The 20,899-nt window shown below is 37.9% G+C and overlaps 1 protein-coding gene and 1 long non-coding RNA gene across 11 annotated transcripts in view; one reads left to right on the top strand and one right to left on the bottom strand.

Moving 5' to 3' along the window:
- LOC149808102 (uncharacterized) overlaps positions 1–20,899 on the bottom strand; it is a 534,871-nt gene that overhangs the window by 205,929 nt on the left and 308,043 nt on the right. The window lies entirely within an intron of this gene.
- On the top strand, positions 14,168–17,605 carry LOC149808105 (uncharacterized). Its single transcript, XR_016418954.1, has 2 exons — positions 14,168–14,511; positions 17,295–17,605. It is a non-coding gene; the product is annotated as an uncharacterized LOC149808105 (long non-coding RNA).

Here is a 20,899-nt window from a genome sequence, read left to right as displayed (position 1 = left end):
TCATAATAACTGTGAAGTCAGCGATGATCGTGACGTTAGAAAATTCAGAGAGAAAACTCAACAAACAATCTTAATATACTCATTTAATATAGATTTCATATTGGACAGAATTAGCTAATTTGCAAAACCAATTCTTTCCCCATGACTTCAGAATTTTACTGTTTGTCGTTTCACCCCACGGTGTCATAAAAATCTAGAAATCAAGTAACCAATCTGATTACGGCAACAGACATTTTATGCTCTTTTCTCGTTGTATTCGACGCCTTCTTCTAATGCTTCAGATGCTAGGTAGACAGAATAGTCATTTTTGCCAGAACGTATTTCCAAAATGAAAGACAGGTTAATGTGAACGTTAAATATATAGAATGCAGTAGAATGGTACTAACACGTGTCACAGAGGTACATATTTCAGACATGCTATGAATTTTTGCCAAGAAAACAAGCACCGTATGTACCGGCTTATAAGTCGAGTACAACTGCAAACTATACAGAATGCTCTTTTCTCGCTACAGGCCCTCAACAACAATGAGTCGGTGTTTCTGAGTTCATGCTGTTTGTTCGCACCAATCAGTAGAACAAACAACAAAGACCTTGATCTGTTGACGCATGATGCGACGGCAGATCAGGGTCCGTGTTGTATACAGTTGAAATCGACTTAGAAACGACTATACGTCGATACACACACACACACACACACACACACACACACTTTCACTGCACTCGCGTGATATTGTAAATTTTTCGCATGTTTTAACCAATTACTTTCACTGCAGTATATTGAAAATCTAAAGACTAAAGAAGTCAATCCGATCGAACACGCGCGCGCGCACGTGTGTGTGTGTGTGTGTGTGTTTGTGTGTCTGTGCTTTGGATTTTTAACGTAGCTTTAACACTTTTTCAGTCACACTGCTACGATGTCTGCATTGTGACAGTTTATAGTGATGTCTAGCACCCGGGGCGTCATGCTGCAAACATGTAGCATGATGTGTTTGTGTTTGTGTCATACTATCCTGACACCAGGCCGACCAGTCGGTTGGGGTTCAAACCCGCGACCTTCCGCATCCGATGCGGACACTCAAACTACTTAAACCACCGGAGCGGTCCAGAAGGAACGAACATTAGACGTCTTAAAGCCAAGAGCAGAGATATGTGTTCCTCACCTTCAACATCCATTTTTAGTTGTCATAATACAATGTCAGACGAAATTATTTTTACCCAGTAAAATGATCCGGCTTGTGAAAGTTCGAGGCAAAAGCGACGAAAAAATACACTCAACCAGAGGGATAAAAATAAAGGAGTGAGGGAGGGATGGAAACAGGACAAAACACACACAAAAGCATACACTGCAACAAAAGAGGTAATATGGCGTGGAATGTTAAACGATTTGTAGACAAAGGAATATACTTCTCTCAATTATCACGTGTTAAAACTAAGTTATTGTAATTAGAAATACAGAATGTTTCATTAGTTTGAAGATATAAATTAAACTATGTAGGTGAGAGGTTCAGGTATCGTATGCCCATAGTGTCATGTAGAAAATAATTCAATGTCTCTTCCTCATACGCAAGGATACTTCCGGTTTAAAGGGAACGTGAGGCAAGTCGTTTCACAAAATATTTACTAACTTAACACTAAGAAGTGTCAACCATGACAACCAAATATAACATCTAATTATTGATTTTTTCATCTCATGCTATGAATTATGATAGCTTTCGGAAGTCCATATACAAAGCTTACATGTCTTTCACGTTCGATTTAAGAAACAAATGTGGACGAAATATCATCCAAACTTGCAGACAGGCTTTCAATTTTCCAAATATTGCGGAATGAAAGGATATGCTACAGATCACATATAAGACGCAATCACTCATTTCTGAACGAATCTTGCCATAAATGAACGAGTCTGACATACATAGATGTAGTATTCTTAAAAGCGTACGCATTTGGAACATGCTACCAAATGTGGCTGCAACACAATCACACTATCATGCAGTTCTCGTGTGAATATAAGTTTGGCTTGGAGGTGGAGGATTTAAAGGTGTAAAAGAGATTAGTTTCATTACAGAAGTTCAAACTACGGCGCAAGGTACAGTATTTCAATGGGACGAAATATATGCAAATACCATTTACTTTAACTTCAAGACCAAGATTCTTGCGAAATATAAAATCACAGTCTTTGTATAAATAGAATAATATTTGAACGTAATGCTGATACACATAATATCGTACACCCAAAAAACTAATTTTCATCGTCATATAAGGTCAACGGATACAAAGTTTACAGTTATGCATTTTATTGTGCGTTCAGTTTTTCTGTGTTTTCTGAACTTACATGATTATGTCTGAGAGAAATCGCATCCAATAAGTTGTAAGATTAGAAATTCCTCACCTACTGGCTTATAAGTAGCCTCCAACTGTAAAACAACATGGACTCTGATCTGCCCTCGCATAATGAGAGGGCAAATTAGGGTTTATGTTCTTTGTTCTACTTATTATTCCCAACAACTTGCAGATGGATTCGACCTATAAGCGAGTACCAAAAAAAAAAACAAACAGGTAAATTGCTCACTGGATTATTTTTCTCAGGCGTAAATGAATGGGGCGTGGAAAAAAGAGATAATTAATTTTGAATCTTGTAGTTTAGCCGATGTCGCATGAACTGCCGTGGCGTTGTCTCAGGCCAATGTGTTAATTGGTAACAACAATCAAATTATAATCAGTCCTGAAGCGTTTGAAAGAACATTCAAGTTTACACGCATGTTGTTGTTGTTGTTGTTGTAGGGTTTAACGCCATTTTTCAGCACACGATAGGCTATACATGGCGGTCAGTATTAATGGTGGAGGAAGAACCCGGGAAAACCCCGGAAAGAACCACCGACCCACGAGAAGTTACTGGCAAGCTTTCTCACATACCCACATTGGCTGAATCCGAGACTCGAACCCACGCAGACAGAGGTGAGATGGCAGTGATCCGTAACGGACAGCGCTTTAGACCACTCGGCCACTCGGGGCCCCTTACACGCCTGTAATTTAGGTTTATTACCTATATTAAATTGTGTCATTTTATGATATATACATATATACATGCAAACATGGTCTGTATATTTTATTCCAAGTCGTAAGCAATTAGGGTAGATTCTTAAACACCTTTTTGTACTTAGGGGCGAGAAACGTTCTGTGATTGACCCCTACCCCACCCCGAAATTGTTTGAGATTCCCATGTGTTATGAAAACTTAATTCAGAACAAAGTCTTTGGCAACAACCTGTCATGATGCAAAAAGAGAGACAACAATGGTTTTATGAGAGTTTATACACGATTTTAGAATTGTAAAATGCGCTTCTCTGAACACAAGCGAGAATAAAACAGAGGTTAAATATTAATTTTGGAAAGTGAGTCACTGCAAGCAAGCATTATTATTGTCGATCTCTCTCTCTCATACGAGAACACTGAACTGACTTCAAGAAAGTTTTCTTTTTTGACCGTAATCCTTTCCAGCTGACACAGGATCTTGAAGGTTATCGTAACAACCATTTTAATTGTATCCGTTTAATCCATCCGAAAAATTTATACCCTTTGTGTATGACGCAAAGTTAGTTAAATGTAAAATTTAGCACACAAATAATATTTCACAATCCTGCAAATATTTTTTCCATATTTGTTTGTGAGTTTAGTATAGCTTTTACGTACAGGTACGAGCTCAAGAGCAGGCCTGTTACAAGAAGACAACAGCTGTTAGACGGCTGTTGTTGTCATTTTCCGAGCGAGCAATGCTCTAAAACTTAACTATTGTGTCAATCATTATTAGTGTTGTAATTTAGATTCACTTTATGGTGTATGTGCGAAGTAGAGAAGAAGAAAATAATTATAAGAAATACCATAACATGGCTTGATGTTCACTGTAGTAGACAGAATGGTAAAAGAACATGCTATGGTTTGATGGTTACTATAGTAGTCAGAACGGTTATAAAATTCTATATATTGATGTTCACTACAGTAGTCAGAATGGCTATAACATTCAATAGCTTAATGTTCACTGCAGTAGTCAGAATTGTTATAACATTCAATAGCTTGGTGTTCACTGCAGTAATCAGAATGGTTATAACATTCAATAGCTTAATGTTCACTGCAGTAATCAGAATGGTTATAACATTCAATAGCTTGGTGTTCACTGAAGTAATCAGAATGGTTATAAAATTCTATATATTGATGTTCACTACAGTAGTCAGAATGGTTATAACAATCAATAGCTTAATGTGCACTACAGTCATTAGAATGGTTATAACATTCAATAGCTTAATGTTCACTGCAGTAGTCAGAATGATTATAACATTCAATAGCTTGGTGTTCACTGCAGTAATCAGAATGGTTATAACATTCAATAGCTTAATGTTCACTACAGTCATTAGAATGGTTATAACATTCAATAGCTTAATGTTCACTGCAGTAGTCAGAATGATTATAACATTCAATAGCTTGGTGTTCACTGCAGTAATCAGAATGGCTATAACATTCAATAGCTTAATGTTCACTACAGTAGTCAGAATGGTTATAACATTTCATAGCTTAATGTACACTACAGTCATTAGAATGGCTATAACATTCAATAGCTTAATGTTCACTGCAGTAGTCAGAATTGTTATAACATTCAATTGCTTGGTGTTCACTGCAGTAATCAGAATGGTTATAACATTCAATAGCTTAATGTTTACTGCAATAGTAAGAATGGTTATAGCATTCCATAGCTTAATGTACACTACAGTAATCAGAATGATTATAACATTCAATAGCTCGGTGTTCACTGCAGTAGTCAGAATGGTATTAACATTCAATAGCTTGGTGTTCACTGCAGTAGTCAGAATGGTTATAACATTCCATAGCTTGATACTCACTTTTAGTAATCTGAATGGGCATAATATGCAACATTTTGACGTTTCACTATAATCGTCAGAATAGTTTTCACAAGACAGAGCAAGATGCTCATAAAGTAGTCAGAATGGTTATAACAAGATATATCCTGATGTTCCCTACACTGATAGCTGGAATTCTTATAATTTGTGACACACACACACACACACACACGCACACGCACACACACACACACGCATACACACATACACACACACGCGCACACGGACGCACACAGAGCAAAACTACGCACCATTTCCATCATTATGAATAGAAAATTGAGGCACGCGATATGTCCATAACAATATACACTCTAATAATCCCCAAGCAATATCGCTTTCTGAAGGTACGATGCGACTATGATACTTAACTGATATGTATGTATGTATGTATGTATGTATGTATGTATGTATGTATGTATGTATGTATGTATGTATGTATGATGTATGTATGCATGTATGTATGTATGTATGCATGCATGCATGCATGCATGTATGTATGTATGTATGTCTGTGTGTGTGTGTGCGTGCGTGCGTGCGTGCGTGCGTGCATATATATATATATATATATATATATATATATATATATATATATATATATATATATATATATATATATATATATATATATATATATATATATATATATATATATGACATAGCTAGTCATGATAGTCGAGGTCAACAATGTTCATAGCTACTTGTTTGGATGGTCGAGTCAACCTTGGAAAAGTTTTTTCTCCGTCTAAGTGTTGTTACGACTTCAATGGTCTTAAACTAAGTAACAGCAAATGCGAAAAACAACAAGTTTTGTAAAATTTATCAGATAATTTCTTTCTCTAGAATACGGAGTGAAAAGGTGAAAGAACTGATGGTATTACGAATTAAATCACAAATAATCCTAAAATTTATAACACAAGTCACAATGATTAAAGTTCTCAGTATACTTGAGTGGTATTCCGAAATAAATGCAGCAATGTAGGTACGGATGTGCCTGTTGTGACCTGTATTGTGGAGATGTACCAACAGTCTTTTTGATCGATCACAGTAATATAGTCCAAGGTTTCCTCGTTTGAATTCACTTTAATTCCCATGAAATGTCTCTTTCCAAGAATATTATATAGCACTTTGTATTTCCATAGAATAATAAAGAATTTCGCCAAAATCAAAATCTGAATACAACATTATAAATGATTTCTGCCCAGATGTTATCGCGGGAATAAATAATATTTCCAGTAAACAAGATTTTATACTCCTCTATCTGACCAAGGTCACAATTAGCATTTTTTAAAACATAATATTACCTAATGGAAAATTTCATTCTAAAAGATTCCAGATGTTTACAAGAAAATATCTGTTACTAAAATTATAATATAGATTCTGTTAAACACAATGTCCTTGACTCAAACCAAGATAAATATGTTTACTTATATTGATAATGATCCTAATAATAAGCCCGTAGTCACAAAGAAAATATTAGCTTTGTGATGGTTGTTTACAGAATTAAAAACAAAATCTATGATTTTGTCCAGGTGCATAAAGAACTTGAGTTTGGACAAGGTCAGCGTACAAAATACAATTTTATATAGCCCACACGATAAAATAAACAAAACAAAACGAGGCAAATTAAATACACGTAACAGTATCGGGTTCAATGCTGAACGCATCTTGAAAAAATTTACAGCAACTAGTTTTAAAAGGTATATACTTTATTATAGTACGATTGTAGCTAGATGCGTCCATAAAGGCATTTCAGTGAGTGTGGAGGCTGTATCTCGACGTCCAGAGCTGTATGAGTGTTTGTTCATCTATTTACCTGTCGGACGTGTTCAAGGAATATGTGAGTATGTATTTGCATCTTATAAACTTCTGCATTCGATCATCTGTTTTTCTTTTTTTTTTTAAAACGCACACAGGCACAAACACACAGAAAAACAAACACACACACACACACACACACACACACACACAGAGAAAAAACGCATATACTATTTGTGGAATAAATGCATCGCAAAACAATTATGCATTTGCAGAAATTTTATGTATTAAAACAATGAAGGTGTCAATATTTACAGGAGGTAATATGGCTAAAATGATAATATTTATTTTTCAGGAGTAATAAATGACACGGATTGATTGATATAAAGAAAATGTGAATTTTTTTAAAAACAACTTTGGATTACTTCCGCTGTTAGAATGCCCCTTAGTACATTTACAAATAAAAGAATGAACGGTGATAAGCTGACGGTCAAACGAGTCAAAAACGGACTACCTGTCATTTTTATCGACTGTTCTTTATTGTCTACCCGGTAAATATTGTGGAGCATGACTAATTGGTCAGTCATTAAAAAAGGTGATTTATTTTGTTTGTGAATAGTTTAGTTGGTAACAACTTTATTATATACATTTTTAAGCTTACAAACTAATTTGTATCCTAAAACTGAGGAATATTATATTTGTGTAAGAATATAGTCAGTTAGTTATTCCCACTTTTTACTTTTCTTGCAAAAGTGCTGAAAATGTAGCTATATGAACAGATCAGGCGATGATTCATTGAAACGAAAACCATCTACGTTTTTTCATTATTATTGAAAACTGAACTTGCATAGTTATATCTTCACGTACTGCGAAAAACGCTTCATATATCATTGAGTGTAAATAACGTAAATATCATTGAGTGTAAATAACGTAAATATCATTGAGTGTAAATAACGTAAATATCATTGAATGTAAATAACGTAAATATTAATATTTAACTTACTGGTCTTTTAGCGATCGTTAGAACTCACTTCAGTATTTGCACTTCTCATTTCGTTCGAAATTCGACTCCGTAGTGATGTGTACAGACCCTAAATTTTCCTTAAATAAGTCATTTCAGGCCCATAGGTCGAAGAGAACATTACAAGATAAAAAGGTTCGTCCTGTGGCCGCAAACACAGATAAAAAACAGGTAAATGTTTTGGCCAGTCATTCATTTTCGCTAGCTGTAGATATTGGTACAATTAACAGTTTCACCGCTCTGGTGGCTTAGTGGTTAGAGCGTCCACCTCGAGATTCCCGGCAGAGTCATACCAAAGACTTACAAAAATGGTACTAACAGGTGCCTGGCTTGGCGCTCAGCATTAAGACGTTAGTGTTAGGACTGGTCGGCCTGGTGTCAGGATAATGTGATCGGGTGGGACATCATGCTACATGTCTGCAGCTTGATGTCCCAGTACTATACATTACTATAAACTGTCACAATGCAGACATCGTAGCGATATGACTGAAAAATTGTTAAAGCTACATTAAAAATCTAAAACACACACACACACACACACACACACACACACACACACACACACATTAACAGTTTCTAGAAGAATGTAAAATAAGACTAAATTATGACAGAAAGGAATGCCATGCCACACCGGAGCTCTGTATATTAGACACTGCCATATTCCCAACCGTTTTCTCCATGGAGACCAAACATACAGCCTATAAAACGTTGTTGTCAGGGACATTACAAGTCGTCAATGCGATTATCATTTATTAGTTGGTCCAATGACCGAATCGCCTTAATTTGAGTTGATAGCGACAATAACAATCATGAACTTCTAATCTACTAACATATCAAAGGGGACAGATTGCAGAAAATCGTCTCCGATAGCGATCTTTTCAGGAATGTTCTCCCAATTTTAACCGCAGTCTCAGCCTCTGTCTGCGTGAGTCCGAGTCTCAGCCTCGGCTAACGTTGGTACGTGAGAAAGCCTGCCAGTAGCTTATCGTGGGTCGGTGGTTCTTCCCGGGGTTTTCCAGGGTTCTTCCTCCACCAATTATACTGGCCGCCATGTATAGTCTATCCTGTGCTGAAACATGGCGTTAAACCCTACTACAACAACAACCGCAGTCTCAGATGTAAAATACACTACTTTTAGAAAACAAAGAAAACGAATGTGAATATATTGCCATTCTGCAAGCCTATTTCATATAGGCACGTAATTATTCTGTAATCCAAATTTGCACATGCACGTGATGCCCCAGTTGATTTTAAAACACGATCCTTAATATCCTTAATATCAACTTCTTCCACAAATTAACGTGGAAAGCTAGTAGTCCGATGTTACTATCATTCACCAGAGTATTTGCAGCGTTTGAAACACTGTATCAAATTTATTAATCATTCACCAAAGTATTTGCAGCGTTTGAAACACTGTATTAAATTTATAAATCTAGGAGCCCAAATCCATTTTAGGGTTACGATGTGAAGCAGTTTTATTCGTCTAGTTATGAGTTGAGATGGATCTCGAATATGATGGTGAAACGGAAATCTTAGTCTGATCTACTTTTTTTTTTTTCTTTTGCGTTCTTGGCTTTAAGATTTGTAAAATTGCAAATATTAGCGCACTATATCAAATACGGCTATAAAGCTACAATATCTCTAATCTTTCCCAATATTTTGAATCTTTCCTTTTATTTACACACACGCACACACTCACAAAAACATACACACTTACACATTTTATTGCAATTTTGAATGAGAAATAATTGGAAAGAATACATTCATTCCGTCTCTAAAAGGTGTGTATTCCAAAGGAAAATATACCAATGCATTAATAATAATATAAAAAACTTAAGTGCACCAGGTAACCCTGAACAAATATGCATACCCAGCGTTTTTGTGTCTGTGTAAATAAAGCAAGGTCTTTAGCCATTGAATGCTAGGACACTTAAACTATTCCACAGCCAGTTACTTAGTCAGCATTAGTCGAAATTCGTTGATGAACTTTCTTCAAGTACGAACGTCTTTTTGGGAGGTTATCGTTAAGGAGAGTACGCATGTGAAGGAAATATGCATACAAAGTAAAGGCAAATAGTTCCATTAATTAGTTCCATTCACTGGCCGTAAAATTATTATAAATCTGATAAATGTGTCTGGAGTTCATTCACCGTAACTCATGTCATTTGATAAAATGTAACATTCACACAATAAATAAATATTTCACTACGTGTAGCGAAATCCGTGTTAAAGATCGGTAACGAAATGCCTCTGAGATACACATTAGGAATAATTTACTTTGCATGAATGGAACACAACAGACTGCAGACTCCGCACTAGATAAGAGCTGGATGATATATTAGGATGAACCACACATTACATAGGGAATGACAATAGGGCGTCTAGAAATTAAATATTGCTTTCAGACTAAGATGGTTTTAGTGAGAATTCGATACCGAAATAATCCATTGTAGCAAAAAAAAAAAAAAAAGCTCTTAAAAACAGATGCAATGGAACAAGCAAGATTTACTTTCAAAATGTTGAAGAATTAAACGTGGCCTTATCATTTCAAGCGAAGTCGATTACTCCCTACACTTGTACATTCACTTTTAAATAAGTTTTAAATATGATTCACCTGTCTGGAACGTAGAATATCCCTTATTATCGGTAGACATACATACGTACACTCTATTCTCTCCTATATACGTCGTTTGAAATATAATATACCTATATGAAGACCCCCAAATCCCATTTTATCAATCAAAATGCAACACACACACACACACACACACACACACACACACCTGCAATGCACATTTGTGTATAAAACTATCCATTTGACATACTGACAGATGCACGAATATATTTAGTAAAGTCCTTTTCATTTATAAAGAAAGGCATAATTTCGCATGACATGATAAACTTATGGCATGGACAAATCGGAACCAGTCTAGAAATAGTTGAAGATAAAATAGAGTATATATGGGTTTGACTGACCAGTATTGGTTGATAACGAAAGATAATTTTATTATATAAAAAAGGAATCTTTTGAGAACTTATCCGAGTTGTAACTGAAAAAAAAAATAACAGAGACATTGTGTTATGGATGGAATTTCAGTCCTTTAACAGTCTTGGGTTTGGAACACGCATTACTGATATAAGCACCTGACCATTTGGTGTGGAATTGAACGTACGTGTTTCGAACACTCGTAGATCAAAAATGACGCGATTCGTATCCTTGCTTTTACACAGAAGGCGAAGCTGTTATTCAGGATGCATTTATACTAATAAATGTAGGTTTGCTCATGAGCACTAAGAAATTTACAGTTATTGGATTTTTAATATCAATGCATTTGCATAGGATTAATATGAGAACTGAATTAGTACCGTGTGTCCTTAAACACTCATTTCAAAACAGTTAACATGTCCTATGATGAGAATGGACAAGTCTTCAGGGTCTACACAGTCGTCTCCCTTTCTACCTCTGATGCTTTTCGACGACTGTAAAAAAAAAAAAAAGAAGAAGAAGAAAAAAAATCCTGAACGATCCCGATAGGGTTTTTCAAACCTGAAGGATCACTGGTTCCTTATAAAATTCAAAGAGCGCGGGAGATAAACGTAGGAGATAAACGTAGGAGATAAACGTAGGAGATAAATGTAGGAGATAAACGTAGGAGTTGAAAATCCCTCTTGTTCAATAAGTATATTATTGTTTTCATCGAAATCTGCAACAATTAATATTTTTGACTAAAATATTTAAAATTTCAAATCTCAGTAATATAGAGGAAAAAGATTACGGAATGTAACTGCAAAAGTTTTTTCTGTACAGTTAAAAATCTCCATAGCTCATATCGAGGAATGTAATTAACTTCCCACATCTCTTTGAATCAATATAATGATGATAAACAGCTGTCTACATCTGTTTTTATTGTTCATTATAAAGTTTCTTCAAACAGACTACATAGTAAGAAAGATGCCACATGAGACAAAAACTAGAGAAATGTATCTATTAAATGAAAAATGTATTTTAGCATACGTGATTTAGCGTAAAGAGATATGTAAAGAGATATGTAAAAACATGTCATAAAATCGCGTTTTGTTTACAGTATGTTGCAATACATATCTATTTTAGATTTTAAGAAGTCTCGTGCTATTAAATGAACACACAACTAGATGATGTAGACTAGTATAAAAGGAAATATAAATTGTATATACATTTTAAACAACAATATGAACAATACAAATTTGTGAAGCGTAGAATTGTTCATAAATCTGTCAAAGATATATATTTTTATTAAACAATGCATTTTATATAATACATGGATAGCTGATAGAAGCATCTTTTTCTGCGTGGAAAAATAAATTCATTTCATATTTTGCACTTTGTCGTATAACCAATAATCTTTAATATACTTGAAAAATGACCAAAAGCTCACACTGGGCATTGTGGTGTATAAACATCAATAGTCAAGAATACACCAAAAGCCCACACCGGGTAATGTGTTGTTTAAAAGATCGATAATCAAGAATCCAATAATTCTTGCCCTGGGCAATATGGCGTATACGCATCGATAATCAAGATCCAATAATTCTTGCCCTGGGCAATATGGCGTATAGGCATCGGTAATCAAGATGTTACGAAATGCCGCACTGAGCACATTGGTGTATACACATCAATAGTCAAGAAACCGCCAAAAGTGTGTCGTTTGCATTACGGTGCAAAAATGCAGTAATCGAGAAATAATGAAACACACATAGAGGACAATGTGGTGGTATAAACACTGATAGCGAAGAAGTCACCAAAACCCGACCATTGGCGATTTGATGTTTAAAGATCAATAATGAAGTAGTCACCGAAATCTTTCCCAAGGAATTGTTGAGTATAAACATCGATAGTCAAGAAGTCATCAAATGACCCAGGGCAATGTGCTGCAGAATTCCAATAATCAAGAAGTCACCCAAAGCATGCCGACGTCAGTGCAGTGTATAGACATTATCGATAGTCAAAGAAAGCCAACAATGGTCATGTTACTGCATAAACATCGAAAGTCAAGAACTCACCAAAAGACCTCCCTGCGCAATGTGGTCAATGAACATCGATATTCAATAATCCACCAAAAGCCCAACGTGAGCAATAGTGTGCATAAATATCGATTGCCAAATATGTCGACAAAAGCCAGCACTAGGCAATATGATGCATAGACAAGGATAACCAAAACGTCGTTAATAGTCATCCTTGGGAAATATGGTGTATAAACAAACAATCGATAATCAAGAATTCATCAAAAGTCTGCCTATGGTAATCTGGTGCAGAAATATCAGTGGCAAAGGAGTGACCAATAGCCCACCCTGAGTAATATGGATTATAAAAATCGTTAGCCCAGAAGGTGAAGACTTCAAGATATCATCAAAAGCTTGCCCATGACGGTGTGGTGTATAAACATAGATGGTCACGAAGTCACCAAAAAGCCCGCCCCGGACAATTTGGTACATAAATATCGACAGCCATGAAGTCACCAAAAAGCTTACATAGGGCGAGGAGGCACATAAACATCGATTGTCAAGAAGTCAACCAAAGCACACCAGAAATATTGTGCATAAGCATTGATAGCCAAATATGGCGCATGAATACATAAGAGTCGAGAAGTAGCGAAAAACCCACTATGGACAATATGGCCTAGAAACATCGATATTGAAGAATTCACCAAAAGCCCACCATGTGCAATGTAGTGCATAAACAGCGACGGTCAAGAAGACACCAAAAGCACACATTGGACAGTGTGGTGCATAAATATAGATGGGGAATAATCACCAAAAGGAAATTAATGTTAAAGTGGTGTATGTATATCGAAAATCTAGAAGTCACCAAAAGTCTACTCATCGCAATGCGGAATATATAGATCAGAAGTCACAAAATCACCAAAAGTCTACTCATCGCAATGCGGAATATAAAGATCAGTAATCAAGAAGTCACTGAAAGCCTCGATACTCAAAACGTCATCAAAATCCAACGCTAGACAATGTGGTGTTTATAGTCAAGTCACTAAAATCTCGCTATGGACAATGTGGTGTGTAAACATCGATAGTCAAGAAAGTCATCAAAAGTAAGCCGAAGGCAACGTGTTGTATACGCATCGAAAGTCGATACGTGACCAAAAACCCGCACTGAGTAATGAGATGTATATGCACCAAAGGTCAAGAAGGCACCTGTAGCCTCCTTTGGTCCCTAAGTTAGGAATAAAGAAAATATAGATCAAACCCTTGTTTCCTCACTGTTGTATCAATACAATAACACTGATAAGGTGCAGGGGGGGGGGGTGTTTGTTTTTGTTTAATTTACACAGTAATATCATACATGATACACACATAAGGTGCGGGGGGGGGATTGTTGTTAGTTAATTTACACAGTAACATCATCCATGATACACACATAAGGTGCGGGGGGTTGTTGTTGGTTAATTTACACAGTAATATCATACATGATACACGCATAAGGTGCAGGGGAGTGGTTTCGTAATGGATTTACACAGTAATAGCACACACATGACACACGCATAAGGTGCAGGGGCGTGGTTTGGTGGTGGATTGACAAACTAACAGGATACACCATTTTGATACTTCAAAAGCTGACTAATCTGAAATCTATCATAGCAAGAGTTTTTCATACCTATGAAGTACACCAAGGCACATTGTTAATTCAATTTGAAATGACCTTTTGTGTAGTTTATGAAGAGCGATCAAAGTAACACATAAACAACTTAGAAAATATGTCGAACAGTAAAGGATTGGATGGTAACTTTGGTAACTGCCTTAACATTGACTTAAAGCTAAATCAAGACTTCTTCACGTATGTATTACATATTCTCAGCATCTTCTCTGTACATTGTGTGTGGCACGGTATTTTTGCATCTTTCACTGCATTGTTTGAAATATGCCATAACTTATCCTGGCCAATTTAGATGCATGGACGAAATTGGGTCATGTAATGTAGAATGGACGAGATATTTATATGAAATATGCCATAACTTATTCTGGCCAATTTAGATGCATGGACGAAATTGGGTCATGTAATGTAGAATGGACGAGATATTTATATGAAATATGCCATAACTTATTCTGGCCAATTTAGATGCATGGACGAAATTGGGCCATGTAATGTAGAATTGACGAGATATTTATATGAAATATGCCATAACTTATCCTGGTCAATTTAGATGCATGGACGAAATTGGGTCATGTAATGTAGAATTGACGAGATATTTATATCGATTTGTCTCGGGGAAGGAAAGCAGTACAAGATCACAATGCGAAGTTACAGAGAGCCGAAAATGATTTGTGGCGGCTGCTTATTATTATCGTTCTGCGACGTAGACTGTATTTTTAGTTATTTAATGTTACAATAACTACACACTTCACGAAATTAGATATGCTTGGTCAATGACATCTAAACGTTTACTTTTTTATATTAAAATCGACTGTTTCTACGAACCGTTTGCGGCCTTAAGTTATTAATAGCGTATACTTTGTTCTCTATTCATTCATATATCCTTTAACTTCATTTTCATTTTACAAAATTTATATAATCGTCAAAAATGAGAAATTATATTTTACGCTCAGGATAATTGACAACAATTGGTTTTCAAAAATGATATCTCAAAGTTCTTGCAGTCAAAATATCAAAATGTATGGACGCCACATCATTTTTCACTGACCTTAACATAGAGCTGCATTGCATTGTGGGTAACCATTCGGCAGTGTTTTTGTTCTTGCGGCGCCGGTATTATATCGATAAAACTAAATAAAGCTATAAAGTCATGAACCAGGCTAAAAGACCACATACAAATATCATAAGGGCTGTCATCTTTAAACTGTTTCGACTTTTTCATACAGTTGATCTAACTGACTTGAATATCCTTATATACATTTGTCTGGTACCACCTGCTGAGCAAAATTTAAAATGGGACAAAATATACCATCCATCACGTCTTACAAGTCGGCCATTTTGAGGACCGTTTGTCATGAAAGAGCATCTTACACGTTACTTGTAATTTGGAGACGCAAACTCTCGATTTGAGTTCCTCCATGATAAAAGAGTTCACTAAAGGTGGATTTCCTAAATTTAAAATATCTTCCTTATATCATATAAACCACTGTTATATATAATTAGGACAGGCGTCAGTGAGCTTGAGTCCTACGTTCCTAATTGAACAAGGCATGCAATAGTGTACAAGGAACAGCAACACGATCCTCTTAACTGTAGATACCAAATCCTAACAAAGCGTATATAGCAGAATGTATATTTTAGGATACACAATTTATTAAACAGTTCAAGGTTTATTCATATTGTGAAGTGTCGAATTTTGAACTGCAGTGAACTTTAAATTTGAATGCATTGAGCTTTAAAATTTTATCGCAGTTAAGCCAGAAAAGTCTTTGTGAAGGGACACTTCGACCTTTCTTCGTTCATTTCCCCTCATGTCAGTGTAAACTTCAAAGGGGCAGCATTCCAACACAGTGAAATTGACCGGGGTATTTTAACACGGTCCTTAGAAAGTAAGCATTTGAGCTACCAACCCTAACCACTTGGTAGGAACCTACGTCAACTTATCATTTTTTCAAAGGGAAATTGTTACGTACCGTCGTTCACAGATTCCGAGCTGGCTAAACCTGATGAAAGGAATTATTTCTTAGGGAAAAATTTGGGACCGCCGCCTACGATTGGGCAGAATGAATTAAGGCGTACACTTTAAAAGCAATCAGTCTTTAAAGTGACGACCTTAATCGAAATTCTTTAGTCCGAAATTTCCTGAGAGAGGAAGAGAGTCTCGACTCAGTGGAAAGCCTAAAGAGAATAGTGCTTTCCTCGTTAAACAAGAAAGGGACCAGCAGGTGGTCGTCTTGCAAAAAGAAAGACAGGTTTTAGTGCTAGGACGCACAAGTGCTGAAAGATAACAGCAATAAGTTACGCAATTTTAGTTTCACGTAATATCCTTTTATTTGATTGTTTGTTTTATGCAGTGTGTTTGCTATGGCTAGGTTCCATATTATATATCGTTTATTCAGTTTCCTGGAAATGTGCTGATGCTAGAGTTGTTATGCAATTTATTTTATTAAATTTCATGTAAATGTGTTGATGCTAGATTTGTTATGCAATTTGCCTTTTAATTTTACAGTTATTAGTTCATTCGTAGAATTGATTGCATGCGATCCAAATGTTCATTTGTGTAGGATTTCAGAGGATTTACGCAGTGTGTGGACAGCCAAATAACTTACTTTGTTTGTTAGGACGATACCGATCATCGTGAGTTAACGATACTTACCTAATTATATCTGATTTTGGATTGCTTGAATACTCTTTTAGGTTATTGATTGCTGTGCGTTACAATTTGTGAATTTTATGCAATAGTAATCGAACATGTAGTAGTAGCACATGTAAAAGAATACGGTAATATCAAATAGACGCTCACGTGGTAATTTAAGACTTAAGAAGCGAGGTCAATGTCCTACCGTACTAAGTCAGAATTTACGCAGTGCGTGGACAGCCTACATGCTCTTAGTAACGTGAGGGAATTTTATGTACGTCTAGAGAGTGGGGTATACAGAAATTTAGGGGTAATTTTGTCCTTTAAGGAACAGCTTTTTGGGAGAGAGACGGGACGGTCTGAAGACAGAAGTCCGAGGAAAAGAAGGACGAGGTCAGAATAAAAGGACCAGGAAGTCCATGAAGGGGCAAGGCATATAGCTTAGGAAGGATGAACTAGGAGTCGTTGATATACGGTCAAGAGAGGAAGGTGATGCAAATCAATCGTGGACATTACACTCTTTTCACCTCTCGTTATGATGATGAAATAAATTGAAATTGGACACTCCTGTTAAATTCTATTGATATAATCTAACTTGAATTGGAATTGTCGTTATTTATTTGTTCTGATTAAATTTGTTATTTACTTGTCAAAGGGGGCTCGTATTGTTTTATTTCTTCCCAGTATTCTCACTCAGTTCTCTGTTGAAATTCTATTCTTCTTTCACTCCCGCCAAGCTATAATATCGAGGGAGGTCATCCTCTAGATAACGCCAGCCAAATCCAATTAACCACCCCTCTTACGAAGAGGGAGACGTTACACGTATTATAAAATTAATTGAAGTAAAAATTCACATAATGGTCTTGCTTTAAAAGAACAGAGAGCTGTTTCCATATACCGGTAACACTGCACCGTACTTTTTATATTAGGAAATATCTTTTTCCTGCTTGTCTGCACGTACGCTTTGTATTTGCGTCCTCCAGTTAAGCCTTAATATTCGAAAACTCGCTTCCAATCCAATTCATTCAATAAGGATAATAATAGTAATTTGTCATTTTCGGGCCAGATGATTTGCTGTCAGATGAAGATGCAGTCTCCTTATGAAAATAGCTCTGTACTTAATTTAAAAGACATTCTCAAGTGTATGTCTAATAGAAAAGTATTTTATTCAAATCTAAATCATACCAGTGCACCAGGCTGGAGGTCGGAAAACCTTTTCTGGGTTACCATTTAAGACTGCAACATACTTCCTGGTAATTTCCTTCAAACATGCTGAGTGCGACATATTTCGAATATTGTCCAGCTCCTTTCTCTTGATGCAAAGAAACGGTTTAGCAGATCAAGCGTACTATATGCCTCGCATTATACATAGTGTACACTGTCCTTTGAATGCATTATGCTTAGATTACTAGGTCATGTATATGCATTATGCCCAGTGTCCTGAGTCATGTGTATGCATTATGCTTAGGTTACTAGGTCATGTGTATGCATTATGCTTAGGTTACTAGGTCATATGTATGCAGTAGGCTCAGTGTACTGAGTCATGTGTTTGTATTATCCTTAGATTACTATATCATGCACATACATTACGCTCAGTGTACTGACTTATGTGTATGCATTATGCTTGAATTACTAGGTCATTATCCAAGTTTGCAAAGTTCTGTGTATGTATTATACCCAGTTTGGTTAATTTACTAGAATATATGGATGCATCGGCATTCGTCGTTCCCTTGGACACACCAGCTGCGTGGAGAGGGGGGATCTGCTGCATGGGCAACAGCTGATTCTCCATACCACCCTGCCCAGGCTTCATAGCTCCACTGGAGAGGACACTCCAGCGTTGTCGTACGGCGTCGGCACAACACGAGAAGTAGCAGTTTACCGGTTCTAAGTCAAAGCTCAATTGGCGTAGAGCTTGGCGCCAGGGGTTACTTCTGACGGTGGGAGAGATCATCAGGTCTCACTGGACAGCTACCGCCCGCCTCAAGCTGGGCAGCCCCCAGTCAGTAAGGTGCTGCCCGCCATGGCCTGCCTGCTTCACTGGGTGCGTGGAGCTTAGAGAACCATCTCGACAAGTGGGCCACAAAACTCTGCACCAGGAAAGACTAAAAGAAGAAATAAAAAGACTCCAACTCTTCGTTTTGCAACCTGGAACATCAGGACCATGTGTCCTGGATTGACCACTGACCTACAGCAGATCGACGATGCACGGAAGACTGCCGTCATTGACAGAGAACTCTCCCGACTGAACATCGACATTGCCTGCCTCCAGGAGACCCGACTGGCTGACAGCGGCACCATCAGGGAAGCCAATTACACATTCTTTTGGCAGGGGAAGCCCTTTGATGAACCTAGGCAGCATGGTGTAGGCTTTGCCGTCAAGAACACGCTAATCGCCTTCATTGAACCTCCATCATCAGGTACTGAGAGAATCCTTGCCCTCCTGTCAACATCCTTAGGCCCGGTCAACATCTTCAGTGTGTACGCTCCAACCCTCTACTCCACCTACGAGGAGAAAGACAAGTTTTATGAGGCTCTGGATCAGGCAATATCCAGTATCCCCAACAATGAAAGCCTTTACTTACTAGGAGACTTCAATGCTAGAGTGGGAGCTGACCATGAGGCCTGGTCCACCTGTCTCGGCTTTTACGGAAGGGGCAAGATCAACGAGAATGGTCAGCGACTGCTGGAGATGTGCTGCTCCCACAGCCTATGTGTGACAAACACTTTCTTCAAATGCAAGGAGATCCACCAGGTGTCGTGGAGACACCCACGTTCACGCCACTGGCACCAGCTAGACCTCGTCATCACCAGGCGTGCAGAACTGGCCAGTGTCCTCCTTACCCGCAGCTACCACAGTGCCGATTGTGACACGGACCATTCCCTCGTGGCCAGCAAGGTGCGAATATTACCCAAGAAGCTGCACCATGCCAAGAAGAAGGGTCACCCACGTATCAACATCTGCTGTGCAAGCAACCCAGAGAAAACACAGCAGTTCATCAGCAAACTGAAGGAAGCCCTCACCAAAGTGACACCTGATGACACCATTGATTCCAAGTGGTCCCATATCCGTGAATCTGTGTACAATTCAGCCATCACAGCTTACGGGAAGAGGGAGCGAAAGAATGTCGACTGGTATGAGGCAAACTGGGAGGAGATGGAGCCCGTGACTGAGGCAAAGAGGAAAGCCCTCCTGGCATACAAGGCTGCACCTAGCCCCAGAACACTACAAGCCCTCAGGATTGCAAGGAATAACGCCCAGAAGACCGCCCGCCGCTGTGCCAACACCTACTGGCTGAACCTTTGCAACAGTATACAGACAGCTGCTGACACCGGGGATACAAGAGGAATGTATGAGGGTATCAAACAAGCGACAGGCCCCCCCAACTACAAGACCGCCCCCCTCAAGTCCAAGACGGGCGAAGTCATCACAGACCAGGGGAAACAACTGCAGCGATGGGTTGAGCACTATCTCGAGCTATATGCAACCCAAAACAATGTCACTGGAACTGCCCTGGACGCCATTCCAGACCTGCCTGTCATGGAGGAGCTAGACACACAGCCCACCCTGGAAGAGCTCGGAAAAGCCATCGATTGCCTTGCCTGTGGGAAGGCTCCCGGAAGCGACGGCATTCCGCCTGAAGTCCTCAAGAGCGGAAAACCAGCACTGCTCCAGCCCCTACACACACTCCTCTGCCTTTGCTGGGAACAGGGATACATCCCACAGGACATGCGTGATGCCAACATCGTCACTTTGTACAAAAACAAAGGAGACCGTAGCGACTGCAACAACTATCGGGGCATCTCCCTCCTCAGCATCGTCGGAAAGGCCTTCGCCCGTGTTGCCTTGGCACGCTTGCAGATCCTAGCCTCCCGCGTCTACCCAGAATCCCAGTGTGGATTTCGAGCCGGCAGGTCAACTGTAGACATGAT

This window comes from Sinohyriopsis cumingii, chromosome 1, assembly GCF_028554795.1.
Source record: "Sinohyriopsis cumingii isolate HCF-2022 chromosome 1, ASM2855479v2, whole genome shotgun sequence".
In the NCBI taxonomy this organism is placed as follows: domain Eukaryota; kingdom Metazoa; phylum Mollusca; class Bivalvia; order Unionida; family Unionidae; genus Sinohyriopsis; species Sinohyriopsis cumingii.
Note: the sequence above shows the minus strand (reverse complement) of the source record. Positions and strands in the feature narration are given on the sequence as shown.